The sequence below is a fragment of the Jaculus jaculus genome, chromosome 8, assembly GCF_020740685.1.
Source record: "Jaculus jaculus isolate mJacJac1 chromosome 8, mJacJac1.mat.Y.cur, whole genome shotgun sequence".
Lineage (NCBI taxonomy): Eukaryota > Metazoa > Chordata > Mammalia > Rodentia > Dipodidae > Jaculus > Jaculus jaculus.
In genome coordinates, this window is record NC_059109.1 from 123,276,383 (window position 1) to 123,303,181 (window position 26,799).

General features: G+C 46.6%; 1 protein-coding gene across 3 annotated transcripts in view; it reads right to left on the bottom strand.

Moving 5' to 3' along the window:
* Ptprt (protein tyrosine phosphatase receptor type T) overlaps positions 1 to 26,799 on the bottom strand; it is a 1,232,244-nt gene that overhangs the window by 1,107,322 nt on the left and 98,123 nt on the right. The gene's annotated exons all lie outside the window — the stretch shown is intronic.

The window sequence follows — 26,799 nt, forward strand, 5'->3', positions numbered from 1 at the left end:
ATGTCTGCATCTATAGCTGCTTCTGATTGCTCCCCGGCTACACACATTTCCATTCCACCCTCAAAGGCTCCGGGTATATTTACGGATATCACCCAGTCCACACATGGGTCCTCAGTAGCACACAGCACATTCTGTTGTCCTTCCAGATATTTCTATATCCAGTTTCCTCCCATGTCTGGCATAACAGATCCTAGAAGTAAAGCCAGCTTTCAGTTAATAATCTCCTGCTTGCAAGTGCTGTCTCCTGATCTTCTGCCTGTTCCCACTCAGGGTCCCTAGAATGCATCCTCTCCTGAGCATCCGTTACAGAGCTGGTCCTGCCTCCTCTTGAGAAGAGGAAAGCAAGGTCCAGAAGGGAGAAGCAGCACGACCAGTGATGCAGCAAGCGACAGGCAGTGCCGGGACCTTAGCTGAAGCCTCCTGATCTGTAAGAGCTCACTTTTCTTTTCTCAGACACAAGCGTTAGCAAATTACACCCTCTGGGCCACATGTAACCTTTTGTCTATTTTGTAAATAAAGTTTTATTGAAACACAGCCATGTCCATTCGTCGCTATCTTGTGTGTGGTTGCTTCTGGCCAGAGCAACACAGCTAAAGACTTGTGACAGAGACCACATGGGCAACACATCTGAAATAGTCACCATTTCCTGTTTGTAGGGAAGCTGACTGGCTCCTGGGGGAAGATTCAAAAGAACAGACAGAGGATCAAACAGCCCATGGGCTGTCAAATGAGCCTGGCTCTTTTTCTAAAATCTTTTTTTTTCTGATTTATTTATTTTTATTTGAAACAGAAGGACAGAGATTGAGAGAGAGAGAGAGAGAGAATAGGCACACCAGGCCCTCTAGCCACTGAAAATGAACTCCAGACGCATCTGAGCCACCATGTTCATCTGGTTTACATGGCACCTGGAGAATCGAACCTGGGTCCTTAGGCTTCACAGGCAAGTGCCTTAACCGCTAAGCTATCTCTCCAGCCCAAGCCTGGCTCTTTTTCTAAAAGGTAGCCAGTTCCAAAGAAGACTGGGAGGACCAAGAAACCAAGCCAGTCCCTGGCCTTCTTCCCACTCCTCCATAATGATTTGCAAGAAACTACCGCAGCTCCACCCACTGGAAGGTACCAGCTATTGTTCCTGCTACCCATGTGCAAGCATGTGTAAGCACACACGAGCACGCGCGCACACACACACACACACACACACACACACTGAGTTCCGAGAATGCTATGGCCTTCAGAAATATGTGTGGAATATTAAACATGGGCAGCTACAAATGAGATCCCTTGAGCCCCCCAGGGCAGATAAAGGATGCAAGAGGTCGTGCAGACAAGAAGCCTCTTCTAGGTCCTGTCCATGGCCCTCCCTGCTAGGGGAACCCAAGGTTCTTAAATTTCTCTGAGCCCATAGCTTCTCATCAATAAATTAAGAGTTGTGGGGGAGTTGGAGATCTGGGTGCAGACCTGGCTCACGGTGAGCTATGGTGAGACCCTGGAGAGTGTGGTGTGGCTCCTTGGATAATGCAAGGCAGAGGGCGGGGTCTGAAAGAGCCTCTGACACAGAGCATCCCTACCAGGCATCTCTATCACAAGAGAAGTATTCCGAAACCCAGAGCAAGACTAGCTGACTAGGCCAGACCTGCGCAGCACCGCCCTTCTTGGCTGGACCCCAATGATTGAACATGCAGCTCACAACAGGCACTGAGGTCAGGCAAGCCTGAACTGCTCTTCCCATTCTGACTGATCAGAGCTATCCTATCTCCGCGAGCCTCAATTTCTTCATTTTAAGTTGCTAGGAACATCCACCCCTCAGGCCCACAGTGGTCACTGAAGGAGAAGTACCCGGAGTCTTATTTCTGGGTCCTGTAAGACCGCTCCACAGTTAAGTCATTGTTCCTGGTATCACCCGTAATAACAAGCCACCCTCCGCAGCTGTAAAGTTCCTCACCTGTGACTTAGGCACCAATACCTTCTCCTGATCCGCCTGGAGCATCAGTCAGCAGATTCCCCCCTCCCTCTTTTACCTTTCCTAGCCCAGCTACACATGCATCGGTCCCCAGCCACAGCCCCACATCAATTTCATATATAACCAGTTTGCTGTTGACACGGATAGCGTATATTGGAGTTTTGTCACCAACAGACTGCCTCAACCCAATGAACACAGCTTCACCATCATGTAGAGCAGCCAGAGCAGAGGTGGGACACAGGCACCAGGAGACCCCATCCTAGGTCCCCTGGCTCCTTCCTGTGTGGCCTGGAAGGGCCACTCATCCTGTCTAGACACAGGCTTTGGGTCCCATATTCACCAAAGTCCCTGCTACCTTGAAAGCAACTGGGGAAATTCTACTATGGAGCGGTAACAAAGTCACCCCACGTATCTCGCTAACTGAAACGTCAATTTCCACCGAAACAAATCCATTTAATCTAATAGGGAGATGTGCTGGCACAATCAAGAAGCACCGCTTTGCCAGGCAGGCCACTAAAGGACTCAGCTGGGAGCTGTGAATTGCTGGGAGTCCTGACTCCCTGTGAGTCTCACTCTCCACCTATTGTCTCTCATCTCCTCCTCCGTATTCAATTATTTTTCAATCTTACTTTATCTAACTGCTTTTGCTTACATGGAACCATGGGGCGTGTTGAGCTCCTCTGCGCCCTGCTTCTTCACACCTCCACCCCACGCCCCCAGCATCTTGATCGGGTTTGATTTTCCTCGACAATCGAAGATCCCCTGTAGTGAAGAAACTCATGGGGCATCTGCCAAGTCCCCAGGTCTTGCCCAGCACCCCCACAGCCACTGTCACTGGGAACACCTCCAAAGCTAAAGAACTTGCCTTACTCCCTTTAGGAGGGGAGCTCAACACTGTATTTATACCATTCTGAGGACTGGAAACCTCTAATGTCCTAGTGGCCTCCCTCTCTCACTCTATGTCCACAGGACACAGCTGAGGGTGTACACTCAAGCCAGACCCTGAACTTTCCACGAGGGAGAACAGAACCATTCTACCTCTCCCAAATGCAAATATCCAACATGGCCCCAGAAAGGAATGAGTCACACTACACCTACCATGCTCCAAGGGCTTCCTTGTTGAAAGTCCCAATTCTCTGCAATTCAGGGCCTTCCTCCTTCCTTGCTGAGGATTTGAAACTGAAACAGTGGAATCAGGCCACTGATAGCCACTGCAGGAGGAGGGAACAGAACTTCAAAGGCAGAGCGGCATTTGAATACTCCTAAAACATTTTTAAAGATGATGCATTAATGCAGAGAGAAATCAGTACAAGAGTATGCAATAAAATCTTCCATCTACCCCTGATCACTGGCCACCTTGTTTCCCTCTGCCTCCATTCACGATTGCCAATTTCTTGCATTTCTGTCTGTCAATATCTTATGAATATAAATCTGCATGTGCATCAATGTGTGTTTCATTTTGTTATGCAACTGGTAAGCCACCAGAGTTCTGTGCCTAGATTTTCTCAATTAATAGGCTATAGATATCACTCCATTGTTCTGCTGAAACATAGGGATCTTTTTATAATGATTTTACTGACACATTTAACACATGAACATACAGCAATTTGATTGTATTCCCCTCCCACTACCCTCTTTTGCCTCTTCTTTCCCACCCTTAGTCCATTGAGAAATCTCCTCTCTCCAAATAGTCCTTCTGTTTTGATGTCTCATTCTTTTTGTCCTCCTCTGTCCTCTATGCAAAAATGTTGATGAGTTCAGAATTGTGTAGAACTTGCAGGAGCATTGACATCCACTGTGAGGTCACGAATGCACCAGTCAGTTCATATCTGGAGGGCAGGGCAGCAAAGCACTTACTTGGAGATCATTAGCAGCGCCGCGCCATGCCCAACTCTGTACTGAGTCAAGTCTCTTGCGGGCATGAGAAAATCTGCAAAAAACATCCTACTACATTTCCTACACACTGCATCTGACAGAATTTCTGCTTTAAAGGAAAACTACTCTTCAGGAGTTAGAGAATTTAAAAGAGATAAGAGTTACCAAACCTTGCTGGGCCCTGTTGTATACACTTGAATAACCCCATGATTCAGGATGCTGAAGCAGGAAGACCCCAAGGTTGAGACCAGCTTGGACTATATCGTGAGTTCAAATCAGCCTGGACAACAAAGTAAAGCCCTGTCTCAAAAAAAAATGTTAGAAAAATTCTGGGATATATGGGGATGAGGATTATAAAGTGTTTTCAAACTACCAATGCAACTGCATAGATCTCCTCGCTAGAGAATATTAGAACTAAATTGAAACTCCTCTTGCTGCCTGCAATTCATCTGCTTGTCTTTAAGTCTGTTGTTCCTTGATTTCATCCACACATGTGGTTATTAACGCTCCATGCAGGGTTTCATATGCACAAGGCCTCCTTAATCCAGTTTACTTTTTCTGAGCCTTAATACCCTTACAGAGCCACTATGTGTGAAATTATCTTTTACAATGCTGAATCCAAGCAGTTTATAGTTTTCAGTCAATTACTCCCAACCAGCAGAGCTGTGCTCAGGATAACACTGTGGTTAAATTTCTTACTTCTTGGATCATGAATTCTCAGATACAACTAATCCTGGTGTCTGGTGAGTCCACATATTTGGACTCACACTCAGGTCAAAGACTTCCTTCAAAATCCACATTCAAGAAGCCACATGAGCTCTGGGAAAATGTAAAATAAATGCCAGGCTGAGGTACCAAATGGCAAGTCCAAGTCCCCAACACTGAACTTGAAGTTGTGTATGGTGCTGCACTCTGTAACCCCAGCACTTGGGAGACTAAGCTAGGAGGCTCAAGAGTTCTGAAAGGCTATGGCCTGTGTTGTTTATGAGGACCTCACGGTCTTCCCTGACCAACAACTCACTACAAGGAATCCCACCTCTGGCACCAGGATATTCTCACAACAAACTATGGCTTCTGGATATAGCATTTTCCATCCCTACAGGATACTTCTGCCTAAGCCCCCCTCCACATTATATAGATAGATGGATGGATAGATAGATAGATAGATAGATAGATAGATAGATAGATAGATAGATAGATTATATACCAGTAATGAAAAACTAGGTTTCCATACAGCTTATTCATAACCACTTCAGTTTGGAATGCTCCTCTCCCCCCTTGCCCTGCCCCCATTCCAAGGTCCTCGAGTCCACTCAAGCCTTTCCGCTGCCAGCACTCTACTTACTGTCCCCTTATTTCCTCTCCTTTCTGGCCCATTTCTAGCTTTCTGGCCTCTGCTACTGACTCTTACTACAACTCACACACAAATCTAAACATCCAAAGCTAAGATGGGGATATGCTATTCCTACCTGTACATAACATAATTCATTAAAACGTTTCTTCCTTGCAAAAAAAAAAAAAAAAAAAATCTGTGGTACCAAATGAGTTCCAGATTGGCCTAGGAAGCAAAGCACAAAGTCTCTTCTTTTTAAGTTAACTTGAAATCCTGTAACAAATCCATTTTTAATTTCAAAAATCTCTTTGGTTAATTCAAACATATCACTGGCAATCAATTCCATTATGTCGGTTACCTCCTGCTGCAAAACAAACTACCCCCAATATTTAAAGACTTCAAACAACCACCAAATGTTTATCTATGATTCTTTTTTACACATTTTTATTTACTTATTGGAGACAGGGGGTAGGGAAGAGAGAGGAAAGATATGGGGATGTCATAGCCTCTTGCCACTGCAAAAACTCCAAACACATGTGCCACTTTTGCTCATCTGGCTTTATGTAGGTACTGGTGAATTGAATGCAGACTGTCAGGCTTTACAAGCAAGTGCCTTTAATCTCTGAGCTATCTGCCCAGCCCTATCTATGATTCTCTGAGCCAGCCCTGGAGCTCGGTTCAGCTGTGTGGCACTTCTGCTAAACTCTGTCATGCTCAAACATGCATTTCTGATCAGCTGGTGCTCAAGCTGGGTTTCTCTGATCTGGCCTGAGGGGAGTGGGGCCAAAGGGCCACATGCCTGTCACTGGCATGAGCTAATCCGAGCTTTCACGACGGAGGCAATAGCGGCAATCCCAAGAGAGAGGGAATCACACAGCGTCCGCATACTTGTCAGACTACAGCCTGTGTTCCATTAGGAAAAAAAGATAAAAATAAACAAGTCATAAAGTCCAAACCCAGACTCAAAGAGTAGAAGAAGAGATTCCAGTTTGTCAAAGGAGGATGGGTACTGTGGGGTCACAGATGAGGAAAGCTGAATGGCCTTTATATATATATATATATATATATATATATATATATATAATTTACCACACAGTTTATAAATTCACCAAACGGAACTAGGATTTATAACAGACTTAGAACTGCTTTCAATCACTGAATCTGTGTCTTGAGATAGGATCCATGAAAAACAACGCCGGGAAGGACACCCAGTGCCGTCATCCTCCTGGGTGGCATTCAAGGCATCCTTGCTCTGCATAAAGACGACATCTGAAGAGCTTTTCTGAAGGTCGCAGTTGCACGAGAGGCCATTGCACATGAAACACAGAAGACTTAAGCCTAAGCCCAGCTCTCCAAGCAAGCAACTTCAATTCTGCCCACTGTCCCCTGACTGACATCCCCGGCAGGGTTGTCGGGAGCAATACAAAACCTGCTAGGAAGATTCAAACAAAATGACTGTGCGCCTGTGCCCCCAGGCACCTGCAAGTCCCTGGTGTTGCACGAGAAGACCTTGAAGCGGCGAAACAGGGCCAAAAGTTCCAAAAGGACTCAAACGCGCAAATAAAAATGACGGATGTGAGCGGGAGGCTGCGGGGAAGGCCAGTGCCGTGAGCCAGCAAACAGCAAAGGCGGACGCGGAGCTCCGGGCTGCACTCCAGTCAGCAGCCAGGCGTCTTCCAGTCCTTCCCCGACCCATGCAAATGCCTGGGCCTTGTCCCCTCTCCTCAAAGGTGAGCCCCCACGTATGTCTCTGCGACGGAAACAGCCCTGCTGGGTGGAAGATGGGCACATGCCCTAGGCCTCCATGAAGCTGAAAGGAATTGTGCTTCCTGGTATCTAAAAAAAGGCACCCCCCCCCCACTGTACCACTTCTTGATATTTATTTATTTATTCATTTGCAAGGAGAGAGAGAGAGAGAATGGTGCAGAGGATGGGCCTCCAACTGCTGCAGATGAAATCCAGACGCGTGCGCCACTGAGCATCTGGACGGACGTGGGTACTGGGCAATCAAACCCAGGTCATCAGGCTTTGTACACAAGCTCCTTAACCACTGAGCCATCTCTCCAGCCCCACTTTATATATATATTTTCAAGGTAAATAACAAGAGCTGCAGCGACAATTTGTTTTTTTTTTTATTTTACTTTTTTTTTAAAGAATTATTTTTTTTTGTTTTGTTTATTTATTTATTTATATGAGAGAGATCGAGAGTGAAAGAGGCAGAGAGAGAGAGAGAGAATGAGAGAGAGAGGGAATGGGCGCGCCAGGGTTTCCAGCCACTGCAAACGAACTCCAGATGCATGCACCCCCTTGTGCATCTGGCTAACGTGGGTCCTGGGGAATCGAGCTTCGAACCGGGGTCCTTAGGCTTCACAGGCAAGCGCTTAACCGCTAAGCCATCTCTCCAGCCCTGCAGCGACAATTTGTTGAAAATCGACCATATGGCAGTGACTGTGCCAGTGAACCCACCCACAATAACTAACATTCATACCACCATTGTGTCCTCAGTGGTTTTTGCTGAGTAAGTGTTCTGTATTCAATACCACACAAAGGGACAGAGCAGCTTTCCTTTTTCTTGGGGCGGGGCGGTGGGGTGCTAGCTGTGGTGCGTGCCTCATCGCCTCACAGAGCTTTAAGGTCCAGCCACAATCACTAAATACAACGTCCACCACAGCCTGGACAGCCAGCGGGAAAAGCGCTTCACTCTTCGGAACAATCACTGTTATGTGAGCTACGTGGCCTCATCTCAGTGACTCCCACAATCACGGCACAAAGCCAACATCATCAGCCTGGCTTTGCAAATCTGTGACCCGGGGCACAGCACAGTTGCCCGAGAGCACACAGCCCATGGGTGCTAAAGCTGGCTTCCCACCCAAAGCACCTTCCCGGAGACCTGGCAGTGAGGGCTCCTCTTTGCCCAGGAAAGAAAGGTCTTCATGAGCATGCCAGGCTCAGAGCTGGTGGTCAGGAGACTACTTCCTGCCCAGTCTGAGTGCTTCTCAACAATCCTCAGCCCCACGGCCCCTGCTGCTTTTCTCAAGACCAGCACTAGGGCAGGGGACACGAATTTCTGCCTTCCCTTTCTCTCCTTTTCACTTTCCCCCGTCCTCAGCAAATTGACCTAATACAAATTCAACAGCCCGCTGCCTCTGCACCTTAGCTCTGGCTCTTTTATCTGCCTACAGGGCTCACAGGGCTGCTAAGTCGGCACTTGAAGAAAATCTAACACTTACACATTCATGCGTTCACTCATTCATTCGGCAAGAACTGACCAAGCCCTGCCAAAAGGCTGGCCAGGCTTTGCGATCACTAAGCAAATGCCGTGGAGTATTCACAGGAGTGGGGTGATCGTGGTGGCACTTACTCAGCAAGGTTACAGGAACCTAGTGAGGGGAATGGGGTGGAGATTTTAAGGAACTGCAGTCTGAGATATGCTACCCTGACCACCCGTGGCAATGACCAGGATGGGGAAAAAAAGGTGGGTGGGGCCTGTTCTGGCTTGCTTCAGGTTTCAGAAGAGTTTAAACAGGAGGTACGTCTATGAGAAGCTGTGTCGGGAAAGTGGACTAGGTACGGCCGAGGTGGCAGCTCTCGGTCATGGGAGGTGATTGGCTTCCTTGGGAAGCTTTATGCAGGTGCGACAGGCCTGGGTACTTAACACTTGCCAAGCTTTCCCCTACAGCTTCCCTCATCTCTCCGGAGAACAATTCAGGGAGCCTCCAAGCCCCTTGTGTCACAGGGTCGGAGGATGAGGGACAGGCCAGGGCCCATAGATAGCATTAAAAGCCACAGGAATACAGGTGAATGTTGAGTACTTCCGTGACAAGAAGCTGAGGTCTAAACAAATTCGTGGAGGAGCAGAGGTGGAAGCCAGACTTGCACAGGCTAAGCCACAGGTTGTGGAAGGAAAGAAGGGACGGCTAATCCTTTGAGAAATCTGCCCACAAAGCGGAACGGTTCAGAAAATTAAGAGACAGGCCGGCTCTGTTTGGGACTAAGATGGAGTTGGTGGGATGAACTTGTAAGCGCTGGTAGGACAGGGATCCAGACCAGCCTGGGCTGTGTGATCGTCTGGGAGCATCCACAGGACTCAGCGCACACTGGGCACATTCTCATGATCCAACCCATTCCAGAGGAGGACACGAAGCCAAAAGAGCAGAGAGAAGAGGCACGTGCAGCTCAGTGTGCAGAGGAACAGGTGAAGGAGTCCACAGTTCTCCAGGAAGTCATGCAAGGCTGGCTGACTCCTCCAAGCTGTCTACCAGTAAAACTCATGAGAGATTCACGTGCAAAGCTTCCTCTGCCCAGCACACAGCAAAGGTCCACACTCCCCCATACACACACACACACACACACACACACACACACACACAAGCAAAACTGGTGGTCAGCATGAACAGTCTGTCCCAGTGAGCAATGGCGGGAGCACAGCCGACAGGCAAGTTCACAGAGCTGAGTCAAGGTCAGGCCTGGACAAGGACAGTAGTTTCAGACCGCTGCATCAACTCTTCCCTGCAGAGAACTTGCAAACTGAAAACTAAACACACAAAAGAGAAGGGGGCAGCAAACGTGTCCCCCTTGAAGGCTGCAGAAGGGAGAAGCCCACTGCCCTGAGGCAGCAGGCTGGAGACCTGCCTGTGAGGCCGAGGAAGGCAAACAACAGAAGGCTGCCAATGTCATCTCTGAACAAGAGGACCGGGGTCTCTGCCCAGCATGGAGCTAAAGATGGTGAGCCGCAGGAGAGAGTCAGGAATGGGGTTTCAAGCGGCAGGGGAAAATTCCTAAGGCAGCCTCAGGCCCAGATGAGATAAGCCCCACTCAGGGACAGCAGCCAGGGTTTCCACCAAACACCATCCAGCCATCTGACAAAAGAGCCGAGCGAGGAGCTGTCTGCTCACCCGTGCAGCTGAAATGGAGAAACCAAAGAAAAGGAACCCGGGAACCCAAGAATAAGCAGGCCAGTCATGATCACGATGGGATTTTTAAAAATATTTTATTTACTTATTTGAGCGAGAGAGAGAACGGGCACGCCAGGGTCTCCAGTTGCTGCAAATGAACTCGAGATACATGCGCCACCTTGTGCGTCTGGCTGGCGTGGGTCCTGGAAAATCAAACCTAGGTTCTTAGGCTTTGCATGTAAGCAAGTGCCTTAAACGCTAAGCCAGCTATCCAGCCCATGATGGAATTTTGATTAGCCAATTGTATCATCACTGAGACCAAATAACCCAATAGAAACAACATAAGGGACTGATTTGTTTTGGCTCATGAATTCAGAGGGTTCAGTCCCGGTTACTTGGCTCTGTCCATACTGGGGCCCATGGCAAGGCGGAACATCCTAGCAGCAGGAGCATATGGACAGAGCTGGTCAGCTCCTAGCAGCCAGGAGGCAGACAGGAGGGGGCTAGAGATGATAAGATACAGCCAATAATCCATCCTCAGTGGCCTACTTTCTGCAGCCAGGTCCCACCTCCCAAAGTTTCAGAACCTCCCCAAGTCACATCACCAGTTGGTGGCAAACATTCGAAAATCCACACCAAACTGGGCAGGAACCAGTCATGGAGGGATGCAGGCAGGCAGCCAACTGACCAGAGAGCCCCTTGATGTGGGCACCTCCCCGCGAATCAGTTTCCAAATGACTGCAGCAAACAGAGCAGTCTAGTATCATAACAAAAGGGCACGTGGCTACAATCCCACCTACTGCATGAACACCTCCCACGGGGTCCTGGAAACGTGATTCCGAGGATGTGCTTGAATCCACATCATAACATGAAGCTCGTTGTGCTTCCAGGTTGAGCATGAGGGCCTGGGCCCACCACAGTCTGAATCTCCAGAACCCACACATAACTGCTGGACATGGCCATATGCATCTGTAACCGTAGTGTCCACCCACAGGAGAGCAGTGACCTGATGATTGATGGAGCTAGACAAAAATTTAAAAAAACCCATCGTGCTCTGGAATCAGTAAGAGATTCAGACTCTGATAAGAACAGGTGGAAGAGCTATGCAACGGGGACACTCAGCATTCTGCTCTGGTCACAGGTAAGTGCTCACCGCTGCAGGTGAGTGTAAGGGGTGCTGAAAGGCATATACATGTGCACACACCACATCACACACACACACAAAAAAAGAAAAGAAAAACTTCTTCACCTCTGCTCTCTACTTATAAATGAAGCTTTGCACTTCTCTCATGATTTCTCTTAGTGTTTTGTGATTATCTATCTCCTCACAAAGCCTCTGATCACCAAAGGAAGGCACCTATGACGCTCACCAATGTCTGCCGAGCTCTGACACATTAGAAGCGTTCCATGAACACTTATTAGCAGAGCTGTCTCGGAAAATACGGTGGAGAACAATTAAGAAGGTCATCTAATGTTGACCTCTGGCTTCCACATACATGTGCACACATACATGGAAACATACATGTGCCCAGACCCATAGAAACATTCATCATTCACACACACACACACACACACACACACACACACACACACACACACACACACACCAAACATACACATGCAAAAAAAAGAAGAAAGTAAGAATTTTCAGCAATCAACCCTTTCCAGGGATCTATTTCATATACTTCTGTGGATGCACCCCTAAATATCAGGCCTTTTCAATTGCCACAGTTCCATGTAGATGCCTACATCATTTCCCCTTGAATGAACACCTTAAGATGGTTTCCATTCCCTGCTGCAGGCCAGGTTATCTCCATCTCATACGCAAGCGATTTCCCAATTTAAATACTTGCAGCAAGAGTTTTTGATCAAGGCATGAAACGGGAACACCCCCCTCCCCATTTTCAGGATGCAAATGAGAACGCAAACAGGCCCCATTTCCATCAGGATCTGGTTCTCCCCTGGCTCATGGATCAGTTTCTGTCCTGAGAACCCACAGAGAAGAGCTCAGGACAAAAAAGAGCCTTCTCTGACTCTCCAAAGCCAGCAAGAATCACTGTCTTCACAACCGTCCATCTTACAATGTGTCTAATTATAACGGAATAAATTACGTCTGCCATTCTGCAGAACTACCTAAAATAAACAGCTCTCTTTCCTTGAATTAAAATCATCATCTTTTGTTCCCTGTCTTCTGTTCCATGAAGCAACAGAGCCTGTTGATTAAGGATCATTTATAGTACTTCATTTTCAATCTATTTTATATCACTTTAAAATAGCCCCCAAATACTCAGCTATAAGGCGGGATTAACAACTACTGGAAATTAGCTCTTTGAGACTCTTTGATGAGAAATGAAGTTGTGGATGTAGCTTCTACTGACTGAACATATATTAGAAAAGTCTATTTTAATAACTACTTGTTTCTTCTCCTTGAAATTTTTTTCTCTACTCAACTTCCTATATTTTTCCTGAGATTACAACATAATCCCCACTGACACACTAAATATTACCTCTATGTATTGAATGGATGACTCAGAGACAATAAATCACTTTGAGCTAACACAATATGCCAAGCAGACCCAGCTAAGCCAAATATTTGAGGAAAGACATACAAACTGAAATTTAGCAAGGCAGGAACACTCTGGGAATTATGTCTTGAATACCAACCTGCACCAGACCTTATACAGTGAAAAAACACTGGATGTCCAGAGAAGCTATATGTGACTGCGAAAGTGACCTCACTCAGCCATTCTGAGGAGACATTATAGAAAGGCTATGATCAGCTTCCTCCCACCCCCAACACTAGTGGATAATGAGATAAAGACTCAGTTCTGGCCAATTAAAAAAAAAAAAAAAGATCACATGTGAACCCTTGTTTTCTGCAGAGGTGAGGAATAAAGTGTGATTTCAATGGAAAAGACTATCAGGGAGGATTTTTAATGATGTTAATGAAGCTAGCATTTTAGGGCCTCTCCTATGTACGACTCCCTTTTCAAGATCCTGTACCTAAGATTGCCTTTGAGATGTTGTATTCTTTTTCTGCAAGAGGAACCTAAATTATATTGACTTCCAGGAGCTCTCTTGAGGCTGCTTCTTACAAATGACAAATTGAACTGTAGAGCTGCCTTAACTCTGAGTAAGACTGCAGTTATGGCCACCCTAAAACCCCTAAAAGAAGAACACAGGATCCTCAGCCAGCTTCCAAGACCTTCCTGTAGTGACCTCTCTGTTGGCTTGCACCCCAAGCACCAATGATCACTCGTCTTTTCAGGGCTACACTTAAGCCAGGGCCTCCACCTTGCACCCTCTGCTTTGTGACGTTCCTCACATCTTGCTCTTCCTTCTTCAGGACATACTCAAGGGACACCAGCTGAAAGAAACCTGGCCCAGTTCCACCCTCGGCCACCACGAAAACCGTGTCCTTCCCTCCACCCCATCAGCTAGGGCATGATACCTGCTCTGGCTCTCATTTCTGCCTCCTGTACTGGGCAGAAACCCTGCCCTCAGTTTCCTCACCAGCAAAATGGGAACCAATGCCAATCTCCTTATAAAATGGACATGAGGAAAACTCCATTGCATAAACACAGCAGCCTTGTCAATAACATCATCACCTCCATTCAGATCATCAATACCCAATCAGAAGTTCCTCAGCAAGTCATACCTTCCCCAAGAAGCCAGGGACAGAGCCATGCTTGTGTCCAGAGCCCAATGCCCATAAATGTCTGCAGAGCATGCGAAGGGAGTGTTATTTATACTCTGACCAACAGAGTTAGGACTCAGTAAGATAGCTGGCAGATTGTTGGCTAACATTTTAAGGCTGGATGTGTGAATTTGATGAAAGGTGGAAGGAGACAAAACAGGGCACAAGGCAGCTCTTCAGTGTGTTTCTCCAATTGTTTATGGAAAACTCTGTCTCCATCGTGGCCCGCAGAGCCCAAAGCTTCAAGGGGTCTACCAAAGATGTCGCCAAAGAGCAATTGCATACATCTGCCTCTGCTTGTAGACAGAGCTTCGGCGGGGGCCTGTAGGAGAACCCCTTTCATGTACTCCAAGGCATTTCAAAAACACAGAACTTCAAACATTCACCCTTAGCCATAAACACACATGTCTCTTGACCAGCTCAATCCCTCCCGGCAAGCTGACACCGTGAGCAATTCTTTTGCCCATGAGGAGAGTTTACAACCATGAAAGGTCTCTCCCAGCAAAGGGCTTCATCTTCGTTAGCTACAGTAGTATACTGTTCCTCAACACAATCAAAACGCAGACAACTGAATATCTCAACATCCCAACAACAGCATCTCCTCCGTATCCTCACACCAGGCCTTCACTCCCAGCTCTGACGAACCTCAGTATGTTCTGGAATATGCCTCACTCATCCACACACCTCATTGCCCTGGAACACCTGTCACCTTACTGAGAATGTGCTCTTACCAACCCACCATCCCATCCCTGAGGCAAGACATAACCACCTAGACCCTTTCTACATATTCCTTCTGAACGCATCCTTACCCTGTGGACTCCCCTGGTCCTTGTCGCATGAGCCACCCACTTGACCGCCACATTTCATCATCTCCACAGCCCAGCACACCCACAGATGCACACAGCAGCTGCTCCGCACATGTCTGATGAATGAGTGAGTCAATGAGAACTCTCTCCTGAGATCACTGGCTTTAAATTATGTTCCCTGTAATTTAAAATCAAGAGATTCTACATTTTAAAAAGGTGGATTTACACAAGCGAGGAACTCTGGCAAGACTGAGTCCAAGACCCTTCAGGGAAAACAGTAGATGAAGGCTAACGTATGTCACCTCCTGGCTGGCCGTGCCCTGAAGGCTGCTCTCCCATGTCCACTATCTGCCACAGCTAAGACACCCTTGGAACACAAAAATTCAAATGGATCTCCAGACAGCACATAACTGATCAGTAAAGAAGGATGGTGAACAGATCCAGCTAATAGTCTTGCACTTTCTAGAAACCCCTATTTGGAGGACCAACACTGCCTTTCCCGGAAATGATCATATGCCATCACTATTGCTGTCCTGCCCCACCTAATTCCTGAGTTTCTTAACAGAGCATGGGTTCTCCTGTGGTAATGGCGGTCCACACCTGTAATTACAGCTCTCAGGTGGCCGAGGTAGAATGATCACAAGTTGGGAGCCAGCCTGGGTTACATAGTAAGACCCTGTCTCACACACATTAAAAAAAAAAAAAAGGCTGGAGAGACAGCTTAGTGGTTAAGTGCTTGCCTATGAAGCCTAAGGACCTGGGTTCAAGGCTTCATTCCCCAGAATCCACGTTAGCCAGATGCACAAAGGGGCGCATGCATCTGGAGTTCGTTTGCAGTGGCTAGAGGCCCTCTCTCTCTCACTCTCTCTCCCTCCCTCCCTCCCTCTTTCTCTGTCTGTCGCTCTCAAATAAGTAAATTAAAAAAAAAAACAAAACAGCAAAGTGGTCATCGACATTAGTCCCAAAAACGTTTCTGTACTTCTTGAAAAAGGACTAAAAAGTATGTAGGTTGCTGTATCTTTTTATGTTATCCATAACAGACCTAATCTGCAGGTACAGATGAAGCCTTGGTATAGCATTAACATGCCTCAAAAGTGGGCTGTCTGCCACCTTCTTTACAAGCAAGCAGAAGAAATAAAATGGGTCTCATTCTCACCTCCAAGATTGCAAAACACCAGTATTGTCTATTTGAGAAATCCCTAAAAGTGCCTGAGGTAGATCAGGGATTTTTTTCTTTTAAATGTTTGTGTGATATTCTTACTTCTGCTAGACAAATTAATGCTGTGAAGTAACTGTGGAAAAAAAAATTTTTAATCTTGATTCATGTTCTCTTGGAATGCAGTTTGCTGTAATTGTTTTCTCATGTAATTACATATATTACCGATGTAATTACAAATAATACACATATTTGATTTGCACAATTATAGAATATGTAATCTTTAAATGTGGTGCATTTCTTTCTTCCCAAGATTCCTTTGTGAAGGAAATGACTTATCATTTCTGAAAATATGCCCCTGCACATTATGTTTTAATAAAGGAAAAATTAGTAAATATTTGCCTTACTTTTGTATCTCACCAAAATAAACTTTGTCTTGAAAGCCTGGGTTCTAAAGGGCTCATTATATGCTTGGGAAAACTGCTGGCACTAGGCTAATTCTACTCACTGGAGAAAAGCCAATGAACCCGCATGATTATCGAGAACAATAATAATTACAGGGGACCTACCGTGATCAAGGCCCAGTGTAAAGGCCTGAGGCAGAGATGACAACGGCCCCATGTATGGTGAGAAACCACCAGAGAGGGTGTGTGGTGGAGGACTCAGATGACAAGCCCCATTCCACCTTGCGCTGTTTCTCCAGTTCACAGGACTTCTATGCAGGGAAGGCAATATACTGCCTTGTTCATCACGCTGTCGTGAGGACGAAATGAGCTGATCTTCACTTAGTGAGCATACCTATCAAGCAGTGGGTGGTTTCCACTACAGCCACACAAATCACCACTCATATTTACCATTGCAGTTTTGGTCACCAGCTCACAATTCACCTGACCTGCCACATGGTACTTATAATACTACATATAATCCTTTCATCTCACATTCTTTGAGACAAAACAACAGCAGATTTCATCTCACATTCTTTGAGACAAAACAACAGCAGATGAACACATTCAAAAGTAACAGAAGAAGGGTATGGGAAAGGATATGTGAATATCTCATGATATGGAAGGGAATGCAGAAACCTAAATTCTAGATAAATCCTGACCAGCAGCTAATCCACAGACTCCACTGGGTCCATACAAAATAAAAATTTAAAGGCTTAGTTGATACGTGAAATAATAGTTCCAATAATGGTGTGGAATTCGTACATTCTCTTGAAAAACAGAAGCACGGACAAGCCTGGGCCCAAGAACCTCCACGGCCACAACTGGCTAGAGCCACGAAGCATCACCTTGCACTTGACCTTGAAGGCAGTCCTCCCATGTCCATGATCTGCGCCATCTAAGGCGTCCTGGACAGAGTCTCTCAGATGCATCTCCAGGCAGGACCAGTCTAAACAGTGAAGCCTGTGGTCCCCCTCCACAACCACCCTCCTGGCAATTCCAGCCTTACTGCCTTCCCCAGGAAGCATAAGTGCACCTGCACAGTCCTCCAGTGGCTAAAACCCACTCAGCCCCAGGAAGAAGACACTAGAAGAAACTCGTTGCAGTGCTGGGTAAATGGAACGCTCAGTTTTCCCTCGAGATGACAGCTGCTATGTTCTGCCTCCAGGCTTAACTTTGTGTTGAAGAAGGAAATACGTTGCGAGTTCAGATCCCCAGAACCTGCATAAGGTCAGACTCATAGGCATTTGTTTATAATGGCAAAACAACAAGGGCAACCATAGCAAAAACAATGTTAGGGCTGGAAAGATGGCTTAGCGGTTAAGCGCTTGCCTGTGAAGCCTAAGGACCCCGGTTCAAGGCTCGGTTCCCCAGGTCCCACATTAGCCAGATGCACAAGGGGGCGCATGCATCTGGAGTTCGTTTGCAGAGGCTGGAAGCCCTGGCACGCCCATTCTCTCTCTCTCCCTCTATCTGTCTTTCTCTCTGTGTCTGTCGCTCTCAAAGAAATAAAAAAAAAAAAAACAATGTTAAAGGTGAGCTGACACCCCAACATTGTTTTCTGACCTCCACACGTGTGCTGTGGCATGTACATGTGTGGGTACATCCCTATGCAAACATGCGTGCGCACACACACACACACACACACAAAGGAAATAGACTACAATCAGTCTCAATGTCCCAAAGACGCTACACGTAAATATTCGAGATCATGTATCTAATCTTGGTGCCTTAGTAGAGCAAATAAAGATGGCTGAGCTTCTGTGACATAACAACAGAAAGCTCCTAATAGGAAAGAAGATAATTTCAAAGAAAACTGACTTTTAAAATCTATCATTGAGGCTGAGGAGATGGCTCAGTGGCTAGGAGGGTGAAATGCTTGCCACGCAAGGGGGAAGGTCTCAGTTTGAGTGCCCAGCACCGGCATACGTGCCAGCCATGGCAGCACACACCTGTGAGCCAGAGACAGGGGATTCCCCAGGGCAAGCTGGCTGGCCAGACAAGTCAAGTCAGGGAGTGGTGAGTTCAAGTAAGAGATGCCGTCTCAATAAATAAAGCGGAGAGCAACTGAGGAAGGTGAAGACAGTTGACGCTGACCTCGGGCCTCCATGGGTATGCGCACATTTGCATGCACACATGTGACTACACATACATACATGCACCACATGTGCATTAAATAAATAAGTGCCACTGTCCCCACAGATTCGTGTTACTATCAACCTTGCTCAGAAAAGCTGCTTTTCACAGTGGACAGTAATCACCAAGAGCACTCATCACTGGTCAAGAGCTGAGAAGTAACTGTTGAGTGCTCAACCCTACTCAGGGCATCTACGTCAGCTCCTCCCACGTTCAGGGAACACTGAAGATGGTGCTGAGAGAACGTGAGCGCTATAGAACGCGATCTCCTGAACGGCACCAGGCTGTTGCGCTCACAGCAGCTCTGGTTACCTGCGCAAGATCGGGTCCTTCTTCATTCCAGCATGCATGGGAGTGGCCTGGGAGCCACCGGCAGCTACTGGCTGGAAGGAGGAGGAGTCACCTTCTCCAGTGGCCACTACCAGCGACCCAGTAAATAGCCCCCCACCCATGCTCATGCAATCAATGCTCATGAAACTGAGTGGGTCACAGTGGGTGCAACAGGAGCAGAAGGAGGGCATAAGAGAGAGAGGGTGCTGGGACGGGCAGATGACCAGAATGCAATATATACATGTATGAAGTTGTCAAAGAATAAAAGAAGAATCACAGGGAAATAAAGGGGGAAGTGGGAGAGGCTGAAGGCCAGGGCAGGGGAGGGGATGGAGGAAGGAAAGGGAGGGAGGAAAAGAAAGAAACTCTCCTGATGAGAAAACTGAGTGTCAGAAAGTTTTAAACACACATCTGAGAAGTGGGAATTGATTCAAGGAAGTCTGAATCCAGGTGTGAATAAACAAACTATGGAGCCTGACTTGTTAAGTTACTTCAACCAACAGGTACATGAAAAATTTTAAACACGGTGAGTCTGAAGACCAGGGAGAATTGGAAAAACAACCCCAACTCAGTGCAGGGCAGAAGAGAGGGGTGCCCTCAGCAAGCTGAAACAGTGGATTCATCTGCTCAATCAAACCAGTAATGGAAGAAAGGATTTGAATCCCCTAGAGAAAGGTTTACTCTTCATTCAGTACCCATTCTTTATCACAGAAATGAGTGCTTCATCAAATGCAAGTACACACCTGATGACATTTTAGGAGTCACCCAAGAGAAAAGACAGGAAGCACACTGGAATAGAAAAGCGTCTCACGCTCAGGGATCAGAGTCAAATGTCCCCCATAGCATCTTGTGTTTTGAATACTTGGTCCCTAGCTGGTAGCATGTGGGGAAGTTTGCAGAGCCTTTGGGAGGTGGAGCCTTGCTGGAGGAGGTATGTTGCTGAGGGTGGACCCTGAGGCTCACATAACCCAGCCTGCTTGCCACAGCTAACTAGAGCTCAGAGACAACTTTCTTTGTTTCTTTTCCTGCTGTGTAGCGATGTGATACCCACCTGGCTGTCTGCTCTTGTCGTGCTCTCCCTCCAAGATGAAGCACCTCCTAAAATCCCTAGGCCAAAATAAACCCTCTCCCTCCACCAGCTGCTTTTGTGCTAATAAGAAGATAGCTGGGCATGGCGGCGCACGCCTTTAATCCCAGCACTTGGGAGGCAGAGGTAGGAGGATTGCCATGAGTTCAAGGCCACCCTGAGAATACATAGTGAATTCCAGGTCAGCCTGGACTAGACTTAGACCCTACCTCAAAAAAAAAAAAAAAGAAGAAGAAGAGGAAGAGGAAGAAGAAGAAGAAGATGAAGAGGAAGAAGAAGAGGAGGAAGAAGAAGGAGGAGGAGGAGGAGGAGGAGACTGCTCCACAACACTTTTATTTCTGTCCTTTTCCCCTCTTAAACGAGCTGACACAACTTCCAACTGTGCAGGAATGTTAAAATATATGATGAGTCTCATGTGAGCGACGGAGCCATGTTGGAGATCCCATCCTGATTTGGACCCACATGCAAGTCTATCTGTGCAGCTTAGCCTACACTTTGTCTTTCTCTGAACGCTTGCAGATTAAGTGTGCTTCCCCTCCAAAGTCTCATATCCCACTGTATTTCTCAGTGTGAGCATCAAGGTCCTCAAAAGATAGTAGGTACCCAACAGACACTTGTTAAGTAAACACACCCACAACACCTCTGCTTCCCTTGCCTGTTCCTTCTCTGGGTCTGTCAATTTAGGGGATGGCACTCAGGTGAGTGATAGTTCCTGGAAAAGACCATACAATTAATTGCCCTTGTAACCTCAAAAATCGTATTTGAAATCAAATCTACACAGGTGACAAGGATAGGATATAAAAAATGGCACTCTCCTCAGCCTCTTAATTATGTAGTATATATCAAACTTCTCCCAGGCTCTGAAAATGCCCCATTTAACATTCTGCACTTGGCTTCCAATCCCAGCACCTGAAATGGAGAGTGTACTACTTAAACATTTCCTTGACATTTTTTTCACTTACTGGTTCCCCATTTTTATCTTTCAGCCAGATTTTATCTACTCCCTGTTTTTCTCGCATGATGCTAAGTATATTGGACAACAAAATTTAGAGGAAGGCTCATGGTTGCCTAAGTTGAGATACATTCACTGTCTTAAAAAGAAGGGGTGTTTACCTCATGGGGAATTTTGAATGGAGTTCAGAGGCACGCTAAAGAGCCACCAGCAGAATGGGTCCTCAAATTGTCCTTCTCCATTAAACTTAATATTGTGAGATACACACTTGTGACCCCTATGTTTAGTATGGTTGAAATTGTATTTACAAAGTTGTGGGTTTGGGACACAGATTGAGCTTATATGCCCACAGGAAAAGGTCAGAAAGACCTACGCACAATGTCAAACAATAATTAGCCTATCATGAGAAGAGATGGATAAGCCAGTGAAATAAAGAGACAGAAATTTCTTTCCTTATTTTATATCATTCAGATAAATAAGGTGACAGTATTGTGGATGAATTGTGCTTTCATTCTTTGCCAGGTTTTTTGTTTGTTTGTTTTTTTGAAGTAGGGTCTCATTCTAGGCCAGGCTGACCTCTAATTCACTATGAAGTCTCAGTGTGGCCTCGAACTCATAGCAATCCTGTAGGAACCTCTGCATCCCGAGTGCTAGGATTAAAAGTGTGCACCACCACACCCAGATTTTTCTTTGCCAGCTTTTTTTAATGAAGAAAGTACATATATGTGTATGTATGTATGTAAAGTTTACACCCTAGCCTTCAGAACAAAAATAACCATTTAATAAACATAACTAAGAAGCAACAGTAGAATCAAGTGGCCTGAAACTGTGCCTTGGAGATTCAACATGTCATCCTTACTTGTCAGAACCATGTCACTTCTCAGACCCTCTCCCTCAGACCCCAGCTCCTGGATCCCACTGTCTCATCAATGTCTTCTATGTCCCCTGCTCTGTTCCTCCTTCTCCTGACAACCTCCAAGCATGCATCCGCCAAAGCTTCTCCTGGGGTCAACTTCTCCCCATGGAAAACACCTTCCATCCTGGTGCCCCACAGGGGTGCCTTTGGCAGCCTGGGATGAAAAACCCAAGTGTAACAGATTTAAGACACTGACTGAAAAGGTTTGTGGGTGCACATATCTAGCAGATCTGAAACTCATGAAAACTCCCAACACCAATATCCAAGTGTCTGTTTCTTCCGCCTGCATGGGTTAGCACCATGTTGAGATTTACACACACACACACATACACACACACTACTTATCTCACTCACATGGATTCAGTGGGCACTCCAGTTCCAGGTCTCTGACTGTGCATCATTTTATTCACAGGAAGAAAGCACACTTAGCTTCTCTATCCTCTCCTCATTGGCCCAGATAGGGTTACATGCCACTTCACCAACTGCTGTGTCCAGGAAAAATGTGTGGGCTGACGGGTTCAAGTCCCAATCCAATCGCTGCGGCCAGAAAATTAGATTAACCCTGACTGGCTAAGAGAGATTGGAGAATGGGGTGGATATCAGTTTTACCTCTTCCTAAAGAATGAGGAGAAAAATGTAGGTGCAATAGGGAGAATGAACAGTATGGCTCCATCGGGCTCACCTCCTCTACAAAGGATCCTGATACTACTATATCCTAGACTCCTTTCTCACAGCATCGGCTCAGTCATGAAGTAATGGCGAATCCATTCCCTAGTCCACCATCATAACATATCAGCTTCTCAAGCACGCGCGCACACACACACACACACACACACACACACACACACACACACACAGTGCTATTCTCTTTGTTCCTATTTTGCATGTGTGTGGGGGGGTGTGTGCATAGGGGTATGCAATGTTCATGTGTGTGAGTACACTTGTGTGCAGGTGTGTAAGCGAGCGGTCAAAGCCAGGTGTCTTCCTCAATTACTCTCTACCTTGTTTATGAGACAAGGTCTCTCGCTGAACTCAGAGCTCACTGGTTTGGCCAGATATGCTAGCCAGCAAGCCTTAGGGGTCCTCCTGTCTCCTCTTCCCAGTGACGGGATTACAGGCACGTGCACACCTCCATGTCTGGCTTTGACGCGTGTTTGGGGATCCTGTCTCAGGCCCACGTGCCTGGGCAGCTAGCACCTGACTGACTGAGCCACTCCCAGTCCTCACGGAGGCCACGCGTACACTTTGCACATCCTTAGTGTGACCACTCTGACCTGCTGCCACGTGCTATAATTGTTCCCCATCCGCCTCTTACTCCACACAGAGAAATTTTTAACCTTCTTTATGCCTGTGCTTAAGTACAGGAAACACGTTTTAAAATGAATGGAGGAAATGAAAGAAGGAGAAAAGTTTAAATAAGGGGAGATTCATCCTATGTCCTCAAATAAATGGAGCTTAAGACAATGTGGCCCTTGTGGGTGTCTTGATAAAAAGCGACATGCCATGGGGTATTTGGCTCCATTTTATCTAAGGGATGCATAAAAAGATTAGAGTGCTTCTTCAATGTGATTTCAGTTGCCAGTGAGGCCAGCAACAAGTTCAGCACAGAGAGGACAGAAGATGAATGAGTTATACCAAGCATGGGAGGTTGTTTGCAGGCTGGGGAGCGTAGGCCGTCCCTTAGAATCAGGTGGCTTGTGAAGCCACCACTAAGAGATGACTCCGTTCCTTCCTAAAGAGATGGGACTGCAGAGTGAAGAGCCGCTCTGCTGCTGCAGCCTCAGATCTTTGGCAGAAGAAAAGAGCAAACTGTGAAAGCCATCCATGCACTCCGACAGGAGAGGTACTCCTTGGAACTGTTTAACTCCCTTTAAAATCCTACCTTGAGGCTGGAGAGATGACTTAACGGTTAAACACTTGCCTGTGAAGCCTAAGGACCCTGGTTCAAGGCTTGATTCCCCAGGACCCACGTCAGCCAGATGCACAAGGGGGTGCACACGTCTGGAGTTCCTTTTCAAAGGCTGGAGGCCCTGGCACGCCCATTCTCTCCCTCTCAATCTCTTACTCTTTCTCTCTTTGTCTGTCGCTCTTACACAAATTTTAAAAAATCCCACCTTGATTTCTCCTTAGAAATTACCAGGCTGAGTCCTCAGTACAAGCCTTCATCACTATGTGATGGACCCAAGACATTCACTAGGCTCATCTCTGCAAGAGTAACTCCCGTTCACAAGACCCCTTCAAGGTAGCTCTTTAAAACCAGTTCTTCTTGGGCAAAAGAGATGGCTAAGGAGCTAGCCTGCAAAGCTTAATGACACAGGTTCAATTCCTCAATACTCACCTAAAGCCAGATACACAAAGAGGTGCAAGCATCTGGAGTTTTGTTTGCAATGGCTAGGGGCCCTGGACTGTCCACTCTCTCTGTCTCTCTTCTCACTCTCTCTCTCTCTCTTCCCCCCCCCCCGTCTCTCCTTGCCTACTGCAAGAGGGATGACTCAAGGATGTGACTGGGGACCCCCTGGCATATTCATTATCATATCATTAATGTGGCTCTGATGCCCAAAATTAGGGCAATCCCTCTTCTCTGAGCCTCAATCTTCCACCTCTAAAATGGCAAGAACTTCTCCATCTCACAGTTGGCTTGAGAATTTCACAAATTAATGTTTGTCAAAGTCCCTGGCAGGTATCGCCAAGGAGAACCTCAGTCTCCTTTCTCCTTTGCTTCTCCCTGATTCCGGCCTTTTCACGTTAAGGGAGATGCTGATTGCCACCCTGGTCCTTTTGCGGGGCATTTTGTAGTTTATGGTATTTTTCTCCGGCTTCAGAGCCCTTCTTTCATCCATAATGACCTCTCAAAATATTCCATTCTGAATGACAAGTGGAGGAGCTGCAGGGGTGAAAATGCCATTTCATGGGCCCCCGGGTATGTTTAACTACTACTTTGCTTTATCGTGTCCACCAAGTCAAAGCTTCCTTGGGCAAGACAGACTCATGTCTAACCCAATTCCACCCAGCGCTGCTCTGTGTTGCTGAGCCACTGACAGAGACACTAGCAGTGGCTCCAGAGGGGAGCCTGCTCCTCCTGTCCTCCCTCTCCTGCATGACAAGCCCTACCCCAAAGCCCTCGCAGGAAGCAGGCCTGCCCGGTGCAACCTGCCAGCCCACCCAGCACTGGCAGGCTCAGCCTGGAGACAAGTGCTTATGTGTGAGCCAGAAACCCCTAGAATACCAACGAGCCGGGAGGTCCCCATGCCAGAAAACCCCCACAAGGGCCATTTGTTTGGTGTCCTGGGAAAACCAAGCACCCATCCAGGCCTCACGGAGGCAGCCAGCAGCCAGAACGAATCTGAGAGAAGGTGACCAGGCCAGGTTACACAATGAGACCAGCTGATTAATAACTGCTCTACGAAGACTGAGCAACAGGCGCACAGAGGAGGTAGCCCAGCACATTTAGGAGGCGTAAGCCAAACAGAATCAGGTGGGTTCCGTCCAGAAGGAAGCTGAGCACCTCACACACCACATCCCATTGATGATTCTGAAAAGCCCAGATGTAAGTATACCATTCTTGTTTTACTGGTAAATGAACTGAAGCTCAAAGGACATCAATTGCCCGATCCTGAGCTACAGGCAGTCACTATGCAAGCCCACGCTTCCCACATATTAAGTCAGCCTCCCAAGAATAAAGGTCCTTCTTAAAAAAAAAAAAAAATCTGGGCTGGAGAGATTGCTCAGCGGTTAAGCGCTTGCCTGTGAAGCCTGAGGACCCACGTTCAAGGCTCAGTTCTCCAGGACCCACGCTAGCCAGATGCACAAGGGGCGCACGCATCTGGAGCTCGGTTTGCAGTGGCTGGAGGCCCTGGCGCACCCATTCTCTCTCTCTATCTGCCTCTTTCTCTCTCTGCCTGTCGCTCTCAAATAAGTAAAAATAAACAAAAAAAAAAATTTTTAATCTACTGTGTTCCCATATGCAGGATTTAAGGTAATCCAAAAGGTATTAATTATGTTTAGAAGCTAGAGTGGTGGTAACTTTTGAGCTATAATGAAAAGTAACACTTGGGCAAGGATTTAAGATTTAAGGGACTTAAAGACATTGGTCCTCCTCTCTCATGATAGCAATTCAACCAAGTGACTTAACGTATCAATGATCATTTCTACCTCTCTTCTTTTCTTCATCTCTTACAGTCCTCACTACATAACACATTGAATTCTCCATCTTTCTGCCTCAGCCTCTTAAGCGCTGCTTGGATTAAGCATGGAGCTGCACACCCAAGACCAGTTTATCTGCTACACATATGTTATATTAGCAGAAGAATCAGAAAATGATGGCTGTCTGGCCAGCTGCCCAATTTGTAACATTTTATTGGAATATGACCATGCCCTTTTATTTATATATTTTCTGCAGCTATTAATCTGACCCTTTAAGAAAAATAATTTTTGCTGAGTCCTGTGTACACCCTATTCACAGGCTGCAGGACTTGACTTGAGCACATATTAAATCTGTCTTCCTACATTCATTTCTGTTAGCAAAACATGCGAATGAATTTGAAGACATTAAGGACACGTCCTGTGACATGAAGGAAAAAAAACTCCATGCTACTTTGACACATTCATGAATGAATTTGTAGGTTAGCTTATAAAAAAACAAACAAACATGTGATCCGATGAGAAGACTAGCAAGAAAATGAGGGGGAGAGAGGGGAGAAAATTAAGACCAAAGGGAAAGACAGGTATTACAGAAATTACCCGCTGTGATGTCTGACGTGATTACCGAGATTGGTCTACAACTTGGCCTCTGCATTTCTTGGACACTCACACAAAACTTCACCACAGGCCATGCAAACCAAATGCTCGTGTGTCGGGATGTCACGACAAGCTTCCACACTCCCTGCACAGCGCCCAGAACTCCTCGGCCCTGCACACAACCAAAAGCTGGCTGCTCTTGATAAAAAGCACCTTTACCCCATTTTTTTTTTTCTGCAAAGAAAAAAAGGCAACTCATTTTGTGCTCTGATGGACAAAAAAAAAAAAAAAAACCCTCAGGAGCTTGCTTTTGCCAACTGCCATGTGGCACTGCCCACTCCCATCTGGGCATCTGGCACAGACCCCAGCAAGCTGAGCAGAGGGCCTCAGGAGGGTCCTCGGATCACGGCTCCATCACAGTGACCTACTTGGGAGTAGAGCAACATTTTAGAGTGTAGCTGTGTTTTGTGGGTCATAAA